The 18,827-nt window shown below is 52.7% G+C and overlaps 1 long non-coding RNA gene across 2 annotated transcripts in view; it reads left to right on the forward strand.

Moving 5' to 3' along the window:
* The window catches only part of LOC137232298 (uncharacterized), a 75,912-nt gene extending 74,189 nt beyond the window's left edge, over positions 1-1,723 (forward strand). The window contains exon 6 of one of the 2 annotated variants that reach the window (XR_010946956.1): positions 577-1,723. This is a non-coding gene — a long non-coding RNA (uncharacterized lncRNA). The remainder of the gene's footprint in view (positions 1-576) is intronic. The other variant, XR_010946957.1, reaches the window with a different exon arrangement.
* The last annotated feature ends 17,104 nt before the right edge of the window (positions 1,724-18,827 follow it).

The raw sequence follows: 18,827 nt of genomic DNA on the forward strand, positions 1-18,827 counted from the left end.
GGTGCTTGGACATCACTGATCTTCAGGGAAATGCAAATCCAAATCACAATGAGATATCACCTCACAGTTGTTAGAAGGGCTGTCATCAAAAAGACAAGAAATAGGGCTTCCCTGGTGGCGCAGTGGTTGAGAGTCCGCTTGCCGATGCAGGGGACACGGGTTCGTGCCCCGGTCCGGGAAGATCCCACATGCCGCGGAGTGGCTGGGCCCGTGAGCCATGGCCGCTGAGCCTGTGCGTCCGGAGCCTGTGCTGCGCAACGGGAGAGGCCGCAACAGTGAGAGGCCCGCGTACCGCAAAAAAAAAAAAAAGACAAGAAATAACAAGTGTTGGTGAGGATGTGGAGGAAAGGAAGCCCCTGTACACTGTTCTTGGGAATATAAATTGGTGGAAAACCGTCTAGAGGTTCCTCACAAAATTAAAAACAAAACTACCATAAGATCCAGCAATTCCACTTCTTGGCATATATCCAAAGGAAATGAAAGTGAGATTTTGAAGAGATAGCTGCAGCCCCATGTTCACTGCAGTGTTAGTCACAATAGCTAAGACATGGAAATAACCTAAGTGTCTATCAACAGATGAATGAAGAAGATGTGGTATATGTGTATACACACCATGGAATATAATTCAGCTACGAGACAGAAGAAAATCCTGCCATTTGTGACAGCAAGGACGGACCTCGAGGACATTATGCTTAAGTGGAAGAGATGGCGAAAGAAAAATACTGTACAATATCGCTTATGCGTGGAATCTAAAAAAGTTGCACTCGGGCTTCCCTGGTGGCGCAGCGGTTGAGAGTCCGCCTGCCGATGCAGGGGACGCGGGTTCGTGTCCCGGTCCGGGGGGATCCCACATGCCACGGAGCGGCTAGGCCTGTGAGCGGCTGGGCCTGTGAGCGGCTGGGCCTGTGAGCCATGGCCGCTGAGCCTGCGCATCCGGAGCCTGTGCTCCGCAACGGGAGAGGCCACAGCGGTGAGAGGCCCGCGTACCGCAAAAAAAAAAAAAAAGTGGCACTCATAGAAACAGAGTGGAGTGGTGGTTGCCAGGGCCTGGGAGGGTGGAGGAAATGGGCAGATGATGGTCAAAGCGTACAAACTTCCCTGTATAAGATGAATAAGTTATGGGGAGTCTACTGTAGAGCATGATGATTATAGTTAATAATGCTGTGTTACACACTGAAAAGTTGCTAGGAGAGTAGATCTTAAATGTTCTCACCACAAAAAAAGAAATGGTAGTTGTGTGACGTAATGGAGGTGTTAGCTAACGCTGCATGGTAATCATTTTCAATGTATGTGTATCAAATCAACGCATTGTACACCTTAAACTTATACAGTGTTATGTCAGTTATATCTCAATAAAGTCGGGAAACAAAATAAGATGGTATATAAGCCCCAAATTCTAACTGCTTCTTTGAGCCATATTTTCTGTGAGCTCCTTTGTATGTATGTAAATGAACTTTTACCTTTTCTTATGTTAACCTGTCTTTTGTTAGTTTAACTCACAGGTGCCCAGTCACTTAATCTAAGTGGGCAGAGGAAAAGTTTGTCCTCCCCACCGTGATTATAATAAAAATAGTACTAAAAATAAAAATATATTGAGTGTGTACTGTGTGCCAGCCCTATTATAAAGCTTTATATGTGTTATCTAATTTAATCCTCCTCCCAGTAACCTTTTTTTTTTCTTTTTTTCTTTTTTGCGGTACGCGGGCCTCTCACTGTTGTGGCCTCTCCCGTTGCGGAGCACAGGCTCTGGACGCGCAGGCTCAGCGGCCATGGCTCACGGGCCCAGCCGCTCCGCGGCATGTGGGATCTTCCCAGACCGGGGCACGAACCCATGTCCCCTGCATCGGCAGGTGGACTCTCAACCACTGCGCCACCAGGGAAGCCCACTCCCAGTAACCTTTCTTTTTTTTTTTTTTGCGGTGCGCGGGCCTCTCACCGCTGCGGCCCCTCCCGCTGCGGAGCACAGACTCCAGACGCGCAGGCCCAGCGGCCATGGGCCACGGGCCCAGACGCTCCGCGGCACGTGGGGTGTTCCCGGACCGGGGCACGGATCCGCGTCCCCTGCATCGGCAGGCGGACTCCCAACCACTGCGCCACCAGGGAAGCCCCCCAGTAACCTTTTGAGGTGAGTTCTGCTGTTAGTCCCACTTTATAAATGCAAAAATTGAGGTTAATCTGCCTAAGGCCCAGAGAATAAGTGGTGAAGTTGGGATTTGAACCTAGTCATACTCCCGAAGCTCAAGCCTATGAGCGGGGGCTAAGCCACAGGCGCTCGGAGTCCCACTTCTGGCTCCGCCTCCACTGGCCTGTTTCCCTGTCTTCACAGCAGATGGGTAAGGTCTCTCCTAGCTCTGACAGTTCTCAATCACAAGACATGGGCTGTCAAGAAGGAGACCAGCTCGAGTGTGACCCGTCTACATGGTTAGCAGAGGGAATGTCATGCGACAGAAAAAAGCCACTGGCAGCAGAGGGAGGGCTTCTGGGCTGCGTTCCACCCATCTCTGCCACTGCCTTTCTGTGGACCTTTGGGCCAGTTGCTTGCTTTCTCTGAGTCTCAGTGCCTTCATCTCTCATCTACCTGATCCTCAGTCTAGAGGATCCAAGGAGAGGGTGTAAACTGTATAGAGTATGCTCGAAATGTGGACTATAAGAGTTCATGAATTATGACTCCCAAGTTCCAGTGATATGGTGATCACAACATCTTATCAGCTGCCTAATCTGCATATCTATCAGACCTACAGCCAAATGTGAAGGGGTTGCAGAACCAGCATATATTCGCTAAACCTGTCAAGAGCCACACCTAAAAGCTTAGTTGATTTGCATGTAGCCAATCCAGCAAACAAATGAATGGCAGTGCCCTGAGGGGAACTGTGGTATGATAAAAACACTATGTATTATATATGATATTTATACTATAACATATAATATTATAGAATATATTTTATATGTGAAATAATATTCTATATATAATATACATGTAATATATCTCTAACTTATATATATTTATTATTTAAATATATTTTTATATAAATGTACATATCAATTTAAATATATCTATATATTTATTTATTCCTGGCATAGAGCTCCTAAAACCCTTGTATTTCCTGAGTGATAGGAATGTCTTTTATTATTCATAGCAAGCTACTTTGACTTTACCTGAATTCAGGTTAATGCGGTGACTCAGTGTGGGGCCTCTAGATAATTTCAGGATGGGGACTGGTCACCAGAAAGATCAAATATGTGATTAGGAAATGGGAATTTTCCACTCCACCCACCTCATTCGACCTCCAGGAAGGGGAAGGGGCCCTGGTGATTGGATTATAAAAACTCTTACCCAGTGAGGTTCAGAGGACTTCCAAGTTGGTAAATACATCAAGGTGTGGCAGGGTGACAACCCTGGACAGGGCATGGAAGCTCTCATCTCACCCCCACCCCCACCCTCGCCCCGCCCCGCCCCATACCTTGCTCTATACATCTCTTCCATTTGGTTTATTTGCTCCTTTAAAATAAACCTTAGTTCTATGAGTCATTCTAGCAAATTATTGAACTTGGGAGAGAGGAGTTGTGGGAACTCCTGAATTTGTAGTCAGCCCAGCAGAAGTATGGGTACCCCCAGGCACCCCATTTGCAACTGGCATCTCAAGTAGGTTAATCTTATGGGACTAAGCCCTTCAACTTGTAGGATCTGACACTAACTCCAGGTAGATAGTGTCAGAATTGCATTAAATTGTTGGGCACCCGGTTGGCATTGGAGAATTTGTTGGTGGTGTGGAAAAAACTCCATAGGAACCAATTACAAAAAGAGAGTTCCCAACTGCAGAGTATAAGGACCCAGAGCTTTCTTACCCCCTTGCTCTATTTATCAGAAATATGCAAAAAAAGTTTAAAATAAAAGGCAAATCTCTGGCAGGAGGCTCTGCGTATTGCTGTGAAGAGCTTCAAATGAGACCTGATGCAGAATAACATTCTAGGCAGCCACCACTGTTGGTGAGAGAGCATCTGTACCAGCAAGTGCATCACCACAGGCATCCACCTGGAGCTTAAGGTACTGTGGTCTTTCTACTCTTGCTCAAAGAAATGTGTATGTGTGGTGTACGTATTCATAGAGACTTTTATCTGAATAGATGGAATAATTCTATCTGGGGATCTTTTATGTTGAATAATCCTATAATAAATACAAATAATTTGGAAATGCTGCCCATCTTATCCTGGGTCCTCTGAAAAACAGAGCTTGATGCAAGGATTAAGATGCTAATACTTTATTTGGGAGGTGCAAGCCCAGGGTAGCAAGGGTGAAGAAAAGAGAAGTAAGGCTGGGAAAGGTGGAATAAAGCAGATTGTTAGGGGAATCTGAGCAAGCACCCAAGATTTGTACCCCCAGATGCTATTCTGTTTGGATTCCAAAGTTACTTTGAAGCCAGTGGAATTAGTGTAATACATTCATGTCACATTGACACAGTTTCTCCATCTGTGAAATGAGAGCGCTTGCTGAGGATGACCTTTCCCCTATAGGCCTCCTTACTCCAGTTCTGACTGTTTCTTAGGGGGGAAAGGCCGCTGGTGGCCCAGCACAGCTCACTCACACCTCCATCTTCTGCTGCCTGTGACCACACCCCCGTGAGCCATTCTCAAGTCGTAGCCCAGCCAAGGCCCAGTAGTTGAATTCACATTCCCCAGTACCACCTATGGTGTACCAGGGACCCAGAAGTGAATCAGACCCTGTCTTTACTATTTGATTGCCAATAGTAATAATAATAATAGCCACCCGTATTGCCATCTTTTATTGTAGCACCAGCTTTGTGTCTGGCATATAAACATAAACGTGCACACACACACACACACACACACACACACACATGCATCTTGTTTAATTCTGACCACAACCTTGAAGACTTGCATCACTTTTCCATTTTACAGATGGAGAAACAGGGGCTCAGATGTGTTCTGGACCTTGCCCAAGAACACGAATGTGTTAAGAGGGCCCTGGGTTAGACTCAAAACACTATGGTTTGAATTTCTATGAGGAGGTCAATCGAAGAACATGCTAGGAGGGATGCCCATTGTTCCTTAATCGTCAGGTTTTCTCAATATGCTATAGTTTATAGCCGATACACCACAATGCACTTCAGGCTAAGGTATCTGGGTGGCTTCCTGCCTGTATTTGTGCGTGCATGTGAGGGCTCACCTGGAACAGTGAGGCCCCCTTGCCCCTCCTCAGTGCAGCGTAGCCCGAGAGCTCATGGCCCCCATGATGGGGCATCACCTGGACAGAGCTGTGGGGTCCTCTCATCCTTTGCCCTCACTTTGCGGCCCTCCTCCCTGGTGAGATGTGCCCTCCAGCAGCCGCCCCCTGGGGCATATGGCCACTCCTGAGAAATTAAACCATAACACCCTCGTCTGAGGCTGGTGTGGTGTGAAAAGTGCCCCTTCCAAATTCTCATCAGCAGGAAGTAGAGGCCTGGGACCCCATGGTCATTCTCCTTAAAGGAACAAGCAACCATTCTTGATAAGTGGAAATATTTTTTTTTTTTTTTTGGAAATATTTTTTTAAGCCGAGAAGCTGCTGCTCTAAATTTGCTAAAACTGAGTCAATATTTGGCTTCAATCCCCAGGTCAAATGTCAGTATAGAGAAAACTTTTACAGTTGTGGGTGCTCCACAGATCAATGAATGCAACCAAATATATGTTGTTCAGATGGGTGGTGAATTGGATGTTTGAAAATGTTATCTTTCACTTGCTTAGAAGCAAAAGACACATTTTTATAAAGTCTTTACAAAAAGAGGAAAGTGGCACAATGCAAATATAAGAGACATGCAGATCACTGATGGTAAATATTCCATAACAGGCTGTATTTTTGCTGTTGTTGAACAAGTTTTTGCCCAGTTGCAATGCCCCGTGAAGCTTCCCCCAAGGTGGTGGAGATTGCTCTCTGAAGAGGGAGGGTTTGCGAGTCCCCCTGGCCTCTCTTTGGCCCAGGATCCCCAGGTATCTCTTGACTTGAGGACTGAAGTTCCTGAGGGAGGACCCTGTAGGGCCATTCTTCTCTCACTTGGATGACACATACAGTCAGAGCTGGCTTCATGGGTCTGAGACCAGGACAGCCCACAGGGCCCCGCACTCAGAAGGACACCTAGCTGGGTTAAATGCACTGAGATTGATCAGCATCTTGAAATTTTTCATCATTTTATCTTTGAATTTGTGTCTGGTAAGGAAAGTCCAGGGGGGTAATGGAGCCAGTGCCAGGGGCTTGGGGCTTCCTGCTCACAGCACTGTCCTAACTCCTGCTACCCTCCTGCCTCTTTAGAACGCGTTCTTATCCTCTGGTACACCTGGCCTCACCTGGCCTTCTCCTCCTCTCTACCCTGCAACCACTGGCCACCTTTCTCTGGTCAGGCAGCAATATGGTGCATTCCGTGGGGTGGCTTGGCCAGGACAAGCCTCTTTCCCATTCCCATATGGGTGCCTCGCATAGCCTGGCTTGAAGGTTGGGACGTGGGTGGGGCCTGTGGGCCTGTGGGAAGGCAACATGCCTGACTGGACTTCCTGGAGCACGTGCCTGGTGGCTGATATGAGGGACAACCTGGTCGTCGGTGGATCCTATACGTGTGTGCCAAGTCTTGGGACTTGCCTACCCCACCGCCCACCTGTGAGGGTCTGCACTTGTCCTGTGAGTATCCCCATGCTGGAAGGAGTGTGACATTAAATTAAAAAAAAGAGCATTAGGATGGGTTGAGAGAAAAATCGCAGAAAGAATGGAAAAAGCGTTAGCTTGTTCCCTGCTTTTCGAACAAGGGACCCTGTGATTTTTTCATTTTGCACTGAGCCTGGCGAATAACGTAGCTAATCCTGTATGCAGTGTTGTGCTGGAGCCAGCTCTCACCGGCTCCCAGCTCCGTGTTCAGTGATGTCATGTTGGAAGCTTGAAAGCGGCCTGGTGATAATATTAACAAGACAGAAGTCAGGCAAATGCTGCAAACCAGGACCTTTTTTCTTAGAGCTGGTTGTTAAACATTTACCAGCACACCACTGCACACAGCACTCAATCATGTTGGAAACATCTTACTCTTGTTATTATTATTGGCTAAACTGGGCAGGCCCAAACTTCTAGGGGGACAATACAGAGCCAGGGAAGGAAGGCTAGGGAAGAAAACAACTTACGAAGTGTCCAGGCACTGACCCAAACCATTTCACCACCATTTCAGGTATGAAGAAACAAGCTCAGAGAGGTAATGGACTCACCCAAGACCACACAGCAGAACAGCTACTGAGTTCAAATTTGGGCCCGAGGTCCTAGCTCTTAGGAGAGGCTCTTTAGAGCCACCTGTCCCCTGTCCCTTGCACAGTGCCTAGCACAGGGTTATGAACTTCAAGACTAAACTGGGATGAGGGGCTCAGGAGGATAAGGCAGGAGGGGTGAGGGGGAAGGACCCAGAAGTCCCAACCCTACACTTTTGTCCTCTTTCAGGATCCTCATGGCCTGAGGCAGAGGCCTAGACGAATGGGCGGCAGGACAGAATGTTCTGGCAGCCACCGACTAGATCAGAGGCACAAATATTTGCTAAGCCCAGGGGCCTCCCAGACATGCTGGCAGGGTTCAGGGAAGCAAGTGTATGGAGCCTCTTCCTGTGGAGCCGGGGAATCCAGGAGAAGGAGAAGCCCCTCAGAGAGTCCTCCCTGACCCCATTTGCATTGTCACTTTTGTATACAAGTCCCTCACACCCTCAAGTATGTAAAGTCCAATCGCAAAGCACCTTCTCAGCCGTGAGCTGAATCGGGAGGTGACCCCCATTTTATAGATGAGGAAACTGAGGCCCACAGAGGGAAGAGAACACACCCAAGGGCTGGGAAATGGGAGAGCCTGAAGTGGAGGCAGGATGGTAAAGCTTACCCCCAACACCGACATTCTCGATCCTGCATCTGGTCTGCTGCCCAGCCCTACTCAAGAACTGCCCTTGAACTTCACTGGCCTGGACTATTACTTGCTAGTCCCCGACTGACCCCCAGACCCTCCTCTCTGGCCAGACCTCCCATACCCTCGCTTCTTACAGCTCCCGAGGGCTGCTCTCTCCCCAGGGGAACCTCCCCTCTCTTCTTACTTCCCAGCTCAGGGAGCACTTCCTATCTCACACCCTCCTCAAATCTTGACCCTCCTGCCTTACCTAGCTCGGACCCAGCCTCCAGTCCAGGAAGCCCTCCTGGACTGCTCCTGTTCACAGGGCTCATGCCCTCTCAGGAGTGGGAGCATGAGGGGTCTGGGTCCTTCTCAGGAGTGGGAGTAAAACAGGGGTTTGAGGCCTAGTTGCAGTTCTGGCACCAACTCACTGGGTGTTGTGGGGCTACCCTGTTCTCTCTGAGCCTCAGCTGCCTTATCTGGACTCAGCTTGCCTGCCTCACCAGGGAACTGAGAGTATGGGTGGGAAAACCTTGGCAGTGAGCACAGGTCACAGCTGCTGGAGTTCTTGTTGGCATCAGCAGTACCCCAACCTTGGGCTCCATCCAGACCCACTGTCATCCAGCCACACACTGTCTCGACTTCTGCCTCTTCTCTGGGGGTGGGAGGCCTGAGTCTGGCCTGAGAGCTCAGCTGGGCTGGGTGCTGGGCACACAGGCACTCCACTGGCCCCAGCGAGCCAGGCCTGGGAATGGGGCTGGGAGGGGCTGCAGCTAGAGAGGTTGGAGGCCACCTTGAGTCCCAGCCCCTAGGCAGTTCTGCCCTTCAGTCCTCCAGGGTGTTAGCAACTTTTCCCAATCAAGAGCAAACTCTATCTCCATGGCAGCAAAATTAGGAAGGGCGCCCGAGAAATACTGGAGGTTTTTTTCCCCCGGAGGCCGACTTTTGGAAGGCCCAAAGAAGCGCTCGCCACAATGCCTAGAATCAGAGACTGTCATGGCGATGCACCATATGGAAGAAGCCTGCTCCCCATCGTAGAGATGAGGAGACTTGACACCTAGAGAGATGCGGGGACTTGCTACCACTGTAGGGGAGACGCTAGTACGTTCAGGTAGACGGGCCGTCTTCTTGAAGTTGTGGGCAGAGCAAGCTCCCGCTTTTTACTTAGTTTTAATGCTATTCTGAGTTGCTTTGGGGGCTCAGGCCCTTTCAGAGTCACCCCTTTGGCACCGCCACTGCGTCGGGTCTTCAAACGTCTAAGACTGAAAGAAGACCAAAGACCTGTATCTCAGTTCCGAGGCTCCGGACCCTCGGAATCCCAAGGAGGAGGGAGACTCGCTCGCCCAGCAAGGGGTATGGGGGCTCCGCGGGGCGGGGCACGCCGGGGGCGGGGCCGAGGCAGCTATGGCTCCACCCCTGGTAAACTCTGGACTCGGGTAAACAAGCCTAGGCGACGCCTGGGGCTGCGCCTACAAGCCGGGCGCCGAGTTACATCACGGTTCCCGGGAGCTTCCCGCCTCGGCCGCCAGGTCCCCGCGGCCCTCGCTTGCCCGCCGCCTGTGTCCGAGGAGCAGTGGGCCGGCGAGGAGCCTCCCTCCCCGGGCCCCCCCAGGCCAGGAAGGCCTCCAGGTTTTCTCCAGAGGCCCCTGGGACTTCGTTGACACCGGTTCAGCTAGAGGGAAGGAACTACGCCGTGGCAGCACAAGAACTGCTCCCCAGTTTCCCCACCTGTGAAACCAGGGGGCTGCGTTAGGGTTCTGTGCCTCCCAGCTGGGGGAAGAAGAGGTGCGCCCTGAGCCCAGGGCGAGGGGCCGCCCCCGACCGAGCTGGTTGTGGCTTGGAGCCGGGCTTTCTACTTTAGCGGTGTAGTGGGTGCTCGCGAAGCCAGGTGTCCCAGAACGCAGACCCTCCCCTCCAAGGGGTCTGGGGGACCACTCAGCCGCGCAGAGCAAGGATGACTCTGTAGTATCCTAGCATCTCCCTCTCCCGACTTGCTGCGGGACACCGACCCTCTGGGTAACAGGAAGACCTGCCCGCCACCCTCACAGCGGGTTTGTGCCAGCGCTTTGGAAAAGGTATTGGGTTGCACAACCAGTGGGGGAGATTGCCGCTCAATATCGACAGCTTGCACCTCGGAGCCTGATCCGAGCAACAGGCTGCCTGAGGAGGCTGTGGGCCCCCGCCCCTGGGACACTCAAGCAGAGCGTGGGCCAGAACAGGTCACGGAGGCAGCAGAAGGGATGCTTGCCCGATCTCTAGGAGCTGCCCGGTCCCGGCACCCAGCGATTTGGTGATTCTGCACCTGCGCTGTCCAATAAGGTAACCACTAGACACTTGTGCCCGTTGAACACTTGTAGTGTAGTTTGGGGACTCACTTGGAACCCCAGAGTTGGCATGAAGGTCATTTTAAGCTGAAGATACTTGAGATTCAGCAGATGCAGAAAAAAGCCTCCTGGGAGCTTCTCTTATCTGACGAAAAGCAGCAACTTCTGGGAAAACGAAGCTACCATAAATCCCCTCTCCAGGGGAGTTTCACGGCCCTGAAGAAGACGAGAGACCTTTCACACTTGTATAGACAAATATTATCACAAACTTTCTTATGTTGGTTCTCCTAAAAACCCATTTATCATTCCTAAAGAAATCTGTTTTTTCCCCCATAGAAGCTATTATTTCCCCCCATTTTCCGTAAGTTAGGTTTGTAAACCTTTAACTTTAATCATCTAATGAGCCAGTTACTTCCTTTGTTGGCTCCTGTGTGCATATGAAATACACTTTTTTCTCCTGTTAATCTGTCCTTTGTCCGTTTAATTCTCTGGCCCCTGCAGCTGAACCTGGGAGGGTAGAGGAAGATCTTTTCCCTCCCGTGCAGTGGCTAGTTGGCATGAATATGTGCAAGAACTGTGAAATCCTGTGGGTACTTTAAAGATTTAGCTTGAAGTAAAAGAACGTAAAATATGTCATTAAGAACTTCATATACTGATTACATATGAAACAATATTTTGGATAAATTGGGTTAAATTAAATGTATTAAAATTTAATTTCACCTGTTTTCTTCTTCTTTTCGTGTCCACTGGAAAATTTTTTAAAAACATATGGCTGGTATTATATTTCTATTGGATAGAACTACTAAATGTCAGGTGACCTTGTGTCTTGGGTTTACTTTTACCAGGCAACATCAACACGGCTTCATTAACTGAATGCTGTGTCAGGTCCTGAGCGGCTCCGGCGGGTTGGGTGGAGTAGGGGGCTGCCACGGAGGCACTGTGCCAGTTCTCGACAAGTTGCCAAGCACCTCTTGGCTCCCAGCTCAGCCTGGCTGGGTCCTCCTGCAGTCTTGCCTCCCCTCCTCCACAGGACACTCAGGCCAGCAGAACGCTGGGCAGAGGATTCTGGAGCCTGACAGGCCTCTGGGAACTCAGGGAAGGAGCTCCACACAGGCCAAGGGTTCAGAAGACAGTGTGGCCAGTGGCCAGAAACCATGGCTGGCCCTTGAGAGCTGTTCCCATAGCCAGGACCACAGAGGAGCCTTTCAGCTGCCCAGTCCCAGGCTTCACTGCACAGCAGCACCTCCTGGCCATCTCTTAGTGGCAGCAAAGCCCTCTACAAGCCCTGCCAGCACCACCTGGCAGTGATGGAACAGGCTCCCCAGCTCTCTCCTCTGCCACCTCCCATTCCCCAGGCTCTGCTTGATTAAAAGATGTTCCTGATAATCACAGGGCTGCAGGCTGAAGTCTGGGAAAGAAAGATATCCCAGACTCACACACACACAAAACCCCACGCAACTTCTGCAGCTGGTATTTCTGATTAACAGTCCACACCTGGTAATTTGAGGGCTGTCCTAGTTGATATGACCCAGGTTTAACCCACGCAGCTGATGTGAATGTGACAGCTTTACGGGCCCGGTAAAGCTAACCAGACCTGTACATAGTTAAACAACCTTATCTAACATTCCTTTATCTTCTCCTATATAAACTTGCTCATAATAACAATAGCTAACAGTGTTTCATGCTTATTGTGTGCCAGGCACTGTGCTAGTAGCTTACACAAATTAATTCACGTAATTTGAATTCAATTAGATTTCAGGCACAACAACAACGTTTGCTCTGACGTAAGTGCTATTATTATCCATTGTTCACGGGTGAGGAAATCGAGGCACAGAGATGTTAAATCACCTTGCTCAAGGTCACACAGCTAGAAGGGGACGAAACTTGGATTGAAACCAGGTAGTCTGGCTTTAGTGTTTGTGCCGCAAGTCACTTTATTACACAGCTTCTCCCAGGATACTGGAGGAATCTATTGTGTTTTGTTTTCCTTGACTGGTTCCTTTGCTAACCAGTTTATGATAAACCTGTAACACGTGCTCACCATCTAAAACCTGTCTGAGATTGGCTTTCACAGATTAAAAATGATGAGGTAGAAAAGTGACCAAACTCATGGGGAAGAAGAAAAACAATGCCCGAGGAATAAATCTTCCTATCATTCTTTGTCCATTTCTCTACGTGGGTGGGCAAGAAAGCGCTGTCTGAGAATGGGTGTAGCTTGTTAAAAGAGACACTGCAGCGGAAGGTTGTGAGGCCTGGGCTGATAGGTGCCCTTAGTTTAGCAAGCTGCCTGGGCGGGCTCAGAAATGGGGAGACATAGCTGGTTTGCTGGGGTGGGGTGCGAAATTGCTAGGAATGAGGATGGGAGAACAAGCATTTCAGACAGGGGTTGGGGGGGAAATCCCTGGAAGATGTCAGCAAGCTGTGGCCTGAGTCGGGAGCAGCTGATGGGTTTGAAGACAAGATGGCCACCGTTTCATTGTCTGACCTGCTTAGCTGTGACGTTGCTCCTCTGCATCGTCCCGACCTTTGGTCAAAACCTAACACCAACGCTGCTTTGCGCCGGTCAGTGCTGAGGGGCTAAGGGCTGGAGAGGGGGTGGGGGTCCAGCATGGGGAGGAGTGGGCTGGAGGCCATGGGCGCAGGGTGAGCTGCTGGGTGGGAAGTCTGCCTGGAGAAACAGAAGCCACTCCGCCAGCCTCAGAGTTACTGGAGGGTCACTGGGTCCCTGCCAGTTGCAGGTTGGGCAATGCACAAGGGTGTCCAGCCCCTGAAATCCAGCACATGCTCTGCTCCCCCGTCAGGCGCCCTGGCACAGGTCTCTGTCTGCCCCGAGTGGTGCCTTTTCCCAGTCCAGGTGGGCTGGCAGCAGCCCTGTGTGGAGCCTCTGCTGAAAGCTAAAGACTTGAGGCCCCTCGGACAGTAGCCGCCTGGGTCCTGCGCATAGCGCAGGCCCTGGACTGCTGCTAGATCCTCCTGAGTCAGAGAAAGACCCGTAGGGCCTCATCCTGACTTCAGACTCAGCCTCCTGCCTCTTTCTGGGGCCACCCTAGGCCAACCTCCTCTGGGCAGCCTGCCTCTGCAAATGCGTCCAGGCTGTGGGACCTCAAAGACACAGAGATGGGGCCCACGATGGGAGTCCCGAGTGATACGCTATGAGCCATAGAGCATCTGAGTTTGCTAATCAGCATTTGGTTTGGTTTGGTTTTGAAGAAGATAGAGCAGACTCAAAGGTTTGTTTATTTATTTATCCGTTCATTCCTGTTGTTTATAATGAATCTGTACACCAGATACATTGATTTTCTAATTTAGTCTCACAACGTACCATTAGGTGTTTTTATTCTTAAATTACAGATGAGGAAACTGAGAGGCAAAGAATAGCTGCGACCCAGCCCCTGTCTAGATGGTACAGGTCTTCCCGTTTGGTAGGGGTGGGGTGGTGGCAGCCTGGGCTTCAAGTGGGAGAGGGTGAGCCAGTGAGGGCTGTGCTAGTGCTTTTCGTTTGCTTCCACGATGAAAAAGGAAGAAAGGCGTATGAGCCCCATCTCAGAGATGAGAAAACTGGCCAACCTTGTCCAGTGACTAGCCTGAGGTCACAAAGCCCGGCTGGGGTGCAGCCAGGATGCAAACTTGCCTTTGCTAGTCTGGTGGAGGAACTCAAGCAGTGAGTTCAGGGACAGGGGCTGGGGATGGGGGAGGGTGGGGGGCGGAGGTGGGGGAGCAAAACCAGAGTCGGGGGCAGTGGGTGATTGAACACCCTCCCCCCAACACCTCTTTATTCTGGACCAGAAAGGAGAGGCCAGGGGGGCTTTTAGGGCCCTGGGTGACTAGTGGGTCCTGTGGGCACACACAGAGGGCACGCATACCCCGGCATAACAGGCCTGGCAGAGTGCAGGACACAAAGAACAAGGGGGGAATTCCCTGGCAGTCCAGTAGGATTCCGCGCTTCCACTGCAGGGGGCACGGGTTCGGTCCCTGGTCGGGGAACTAAGATGCTAAGATCCTGCATGCCATGCAGCACAGCCAAAAAAAACCAAGGAGTGAGCCAATGAATGAATGAATGAATGGGGGAAAGAATGAATGAAAAGCCATGTTCCGAAGTGTGTCTGTCTGTGAGGGGCTGTGCTCCTGTGTGGTTGCAACATCTTCTCCTCCTGGTCCTCTGAGCTCCTTCCTGTGAGTCTGGCCTGGCTGGGAGAGCTCCATTCCAGGCGCAGTGGCAGGAGCACAGGGCTGGGAGTGAGGAACCACAGCTTGGGGTCTGCTTCTGGATCTGCTGCTTCCTGGCAGTGAGAGCCTGAGCAGGTCACTTCACCCAGGCTTCTGCCTCTGCACGACTGGCCTACTAACCCACAGCTCGGGAGACTTCTGTCCACTACAGTCCGCTAAGCTTCATGAACTGTGAGGCTCTGGACTGATGTCCTCATTACGAGAAGAGTCAATAGTCCTGGACAGAGTCCACAGGCAGTCAGGTGGACAGGAGATTGGACAGGAAATGGGGACGGGTAGAGGAGGGAATGCATCCGGCTGAATGAGGGCTGGGGAGGGGGGCAGTGGACACCCCGGTGCAGGCCTGTACTGGGAGAGGGGCCTCTCTTGGTCGTCCCAGGCCAGTCCCCCACATGCACATGCACCTCCAGCTGCACAGCCCAGCTCGGTCCACTCCACCCGTCGGGTTCACCTCCAGGAAGCACTGAGCATTGCTGAGCCCCAGCTCACGCTGGGTTCCTCACATTCACAACCTCACTTAGTCTGCCTGATTGTCCCACAAGGTGGGTGACAATTATCCTAATAATATACCTGCAGAAGCTGTGCTACAGGGAGATGAAGTGACCTGCCTAAGGCAACATAGCTAAGAAGCAGCAGAGGCAGGATTTGAGCTGAGGACAGGGCACCCATCTCCCCCCAAGCCTCTCCAGCCCAGAGTGTGGGCCCCTGCCCTCCAGTCCCGTGGCCCCGGAAGCACATTCTCAAGCTCAGGGAGGGCTCTCATTCTGCCCTGTGAGGCCTGTCTCGACTTGTCACGGGGTGAGGAGGCCAGCATCCTGGTAGAAGCCTATCAGGTCACGATGACAGTCCTGGCTCCCCAGGGACTGGCTCCCAGCCACAGCCCTGGGGGGTGATTAGCACTCTACCCGCACTGACCAATCAGGGAGCCAATCAGGGAGCCAATCAGGGAGCCCCTCAAAGTCCACAGGGGTGCTTGGAGTGGATGAGAGGTGGCCCTGGTTCTGGGCAGACCCTGACTGAGAAGTAAAGAAGACTGATCATGGCTGTGGTCACGTGGGCCCCAGGGAGAGGCCCAGGCCTTTCACGTCCAAGCCAGATCCACTTCCTGGGTTCACCAGCTTCCCCTGCTGCTTCCCTCAGCACCCCCTTCCCAGCTGAGAAGTACAGTCTCCACAGTTGCCCCTAAATGACTTCACAAACGCTTTGCCCTCAAGGCTTTATGATGCCCCTTCTGGGGACAGACAGGGACCATGGTCACAGGCAGGGCTCAGGCTGACCAGAGCCTGATACTTCTGCCCCCCACCGTCAGCACCCGTGGTATGGGTCACAGGAAGCCCCCGTGGACTTGAGTTTGACACTCAGATCATTGTGGGCAAGGAGGACCAGGCCAGAGGCAGCAGGTGCCCCTCATTGCCCACTGGAGGCAAGGAGCCATGGTTTCCGAGTCCCTTTCCCTTAATTGAACAAACCCACCTCAAGGCCTTTCACCCTATTAGGATAGGGTCCTGCTGTGTTTCCTGGTTGCTGCCTCAGAACTGGGATAGGAATGGGGATAGAACTGGAACTGGGAGCCAGGATTGGGTGAAGCTGGGCCGGGAGCTGGAGGCTTGAAAGCAGGAGATGTTACTGGAGGGACTTGCCTGCCCGCTCCCCTCCAGCATGGAGCCTCTGGGGGGAGAAGGGACTGGGGAGGCAGTTTTGTCTTTCTGGCCTTTCCGCCATGGCTCACAGAACTTCTCCTTTCTAGAGAAGGGAAAGCGGACCTCAGCTTTCTCAGGGTCCCAAGGCCTTCTCAGGAACTGGCCTGAGAAAGGAGGGGGAACACAGGCTCCCGGAGTGCTTACTGCCCGCCAGGCCCAATCAAGTGCCTGAGAACACTGGCCGCTTGAGCCTCACCATGAACTTGGGGCAGGATCAGCATCCCACAGTCAAGGACCGTGTAGCTCAGAGAGGTGAAGGGCCCTGCCTGAGGTCCCACAGCCACGAGTGGCAAGTTGGGATTTGGGACTGGGTTAAGTGGCTGGTGGCATTTTTTCACCAGAGCATCTTTAATAAGGTAATGCTTACCCCAGGGCAGGAGACACTTACAGGGACTTCTGGCACCAGAACAGTGAGGCAGCAATGGGATTTTTCTGGACTGAACCGGAGGAGACTCACTGCAGGGGCAGACCCTGCCCTGGCCAAGTGTCCTCCCCGGCTGCACCCTGTTTGCCCTTGCAGCTGCTAGGGCTCCAGTCTCGTGGCTGACCACAGACCGATGTCAGCCCCAGGTCGCCCCGATCTATGGGTTTTGGCTTGGGGTGGGGCTGACTTCCCGCCTGTCTGGGTCTCCTGCGCCGTTCACACTGGTTGCTTACCTGGGCCTGACATGCCCTCCCTCACACCCTCCCCCAAGCCTGAGCCGTACCTTGGGGGCACCCGCAGCCCTGTCAAGGCCTCTCTCCCTGGGCCAGTGTTTCTCTGACTCTGGGGAGGGAGACAAAAGCTGGCTTCCTGTGATGCTCACCTCCTGCCCCACAGCCTGGGTGCCGCTGCCACCTGCCTCTCACCTCCGTAGCACTGCTGCTCCGCCCCACACCCCACATCTCGTAATTCTCCCCGGAACCTGCGGGCTGTTACTATGACTGGCCCTCTGTTAAAGATGTGGAGGGCTTCCCTGGTGGCGCAGAGGTTAAGAATCTGCCTGCCAATGCAGGGGACACGGGTTCGAGCCCTGGTCCGGGAAGATCCCACATGCCGCGGAGCAACGAAGTCTGTGCGCCACAACTACTGAGCCTGCGCTCTAGAGCCTGCGAGCCACAGCTACTGAAGCCCGCGTACCACAACTACTGAAGCCCATGCGTCCTAGAGCCTACGTACTGCAACTATGGAAGCCCGCGCGCCTAGAGCCCGTGCTCAGCAACAAAGGAAGTCACCGCAATGAGAAGCCCATGCACCGCAATGAAGAGTAGCCCCCGCTCACCGCAACTAGAGAAAAGCCCGTGTGCAGCAACGAAGACCCAACACAGCCAAAAAAAAAAGATGAGGAAATTGAGGTCAGTCAGGGGACATCTTGGCCTGCCCCTCACGCCAGAGCCCCTGCGCTGTGCTGTGGCCTCACACACTCTGACAACCTCTCACATCTCTCCACTTCCTTTTGTCTCTTGCAGGAGGCCCTCTCTGACCCCACCAGCCACAGGCCATCCCACCCCCCCACCCCAACCTCAGCTCCCTCATCTGACCCCAACCGGTTTTGCCTCCTTCCTTTGGGGACTTGGCTGTCCTCTCACGCTTCCCCTGCCCGTCACCCTGATATCCCTGCCAGCCAGGGGTCCCTGAGTAAGCAGAGTTGGTGAGGAGGTGTGTGGGGGTGCTGAGAAGTGTCCCAGCGATTGCGGGGAGAAGGCTTGTCCTGGGAGGGGCTCCTCTGCCTCCCAGCCCCCTACTCCAATCCCAGAGGGGTTCTTCAGTTGGCTCCGCTGCCCTGTGCTGGGAACGCCACGTCAGTGAATGCTGGGGCCACCTGTGGGTGCAGGGAGACTGACAGGGGCCTCGCAGCCTGGCCCCTGGGCCTGCATGAACTTGCCCCAGCCCTGGGCCCTGAGGTCATGGAGACCTCCTCAAACCCCTTCCCAGGGGAGCTGTTCAAAGGCAGACAGGCCGATGAGGTGCTAATTACTGAGCTAACTGGAGCGGAGTCAGCTACAGATGGCCTGATTGTAGGGATTGCACGAGGGGAGGGGGCTGCCCGCAGAGGGTGAGGAAGGAGGCCCGGGTTCAGAGCGGGCTGTGTTTGCTCAGGAATTGTTGATTTACTAGCACTGGCCAGCTGTCCTGCAACGTCCTGGTCTCCTCCACACCTCAGCCCTGGCTCTCTTGCCACCAGAAGACTTGTGTTCTGAGGCCACACTTGTTGGAAGGGTTCACTGAGCCCTGGGGGGCAGAGCGCTGTGCTCCGGGGGAGACTGGAGGAGGAGGGAGGACACCCCTGTTCTGGGGTGGCAGCTGTGGGGCTGGGGGCCCTTGAGGCTGCCTGTGAGAACAGCGGTGACATCACTGAGCTGGGTCATCCTGGCAGGGCCTGGGCTCATGCCATGCCAGCCCTGGCTCTTTCTGGACCTGGGCTTGGGCTCTGTCCCTCAAGAACAGGCCTGTGTGGCCTCCCGAGGGGGCTGGAGAGCCCAGGGAGACGGATCTGTGCTCTGTGATGATGGAGGCTCACAGATGGGGGATGAGATTGACCTCCAGACAGAGGGCAGGCGAGTTAGTGTGGCCACCTTGATGCAACCAGAAAGGATTCCCCTCTTCACAGCCCACCTTTCTGGCACAGTCATTCTCAGCACCCTGGAGCAAGGGGGTCTTTGGTTGCCTAGGGCCAGACCCCAGGCCTCAGCAGGGCAGTATGT

The sequence above is a fragment of the Pseudorca crassidens genome, chromosome 1 (genome assembly GCF_039906515.1).
Source record: "Pseudorca crassidens isolate mPseCra1 chromosome 1, mPseCra1.hap1, whole genome shotgun sequence".
Lineage (NCBI taxonomy): Eukaryota > Metazoa > Chordata > Mammalia > Artiodactyla > Delphinidae > Pseudorca > Pseudorca crassidens.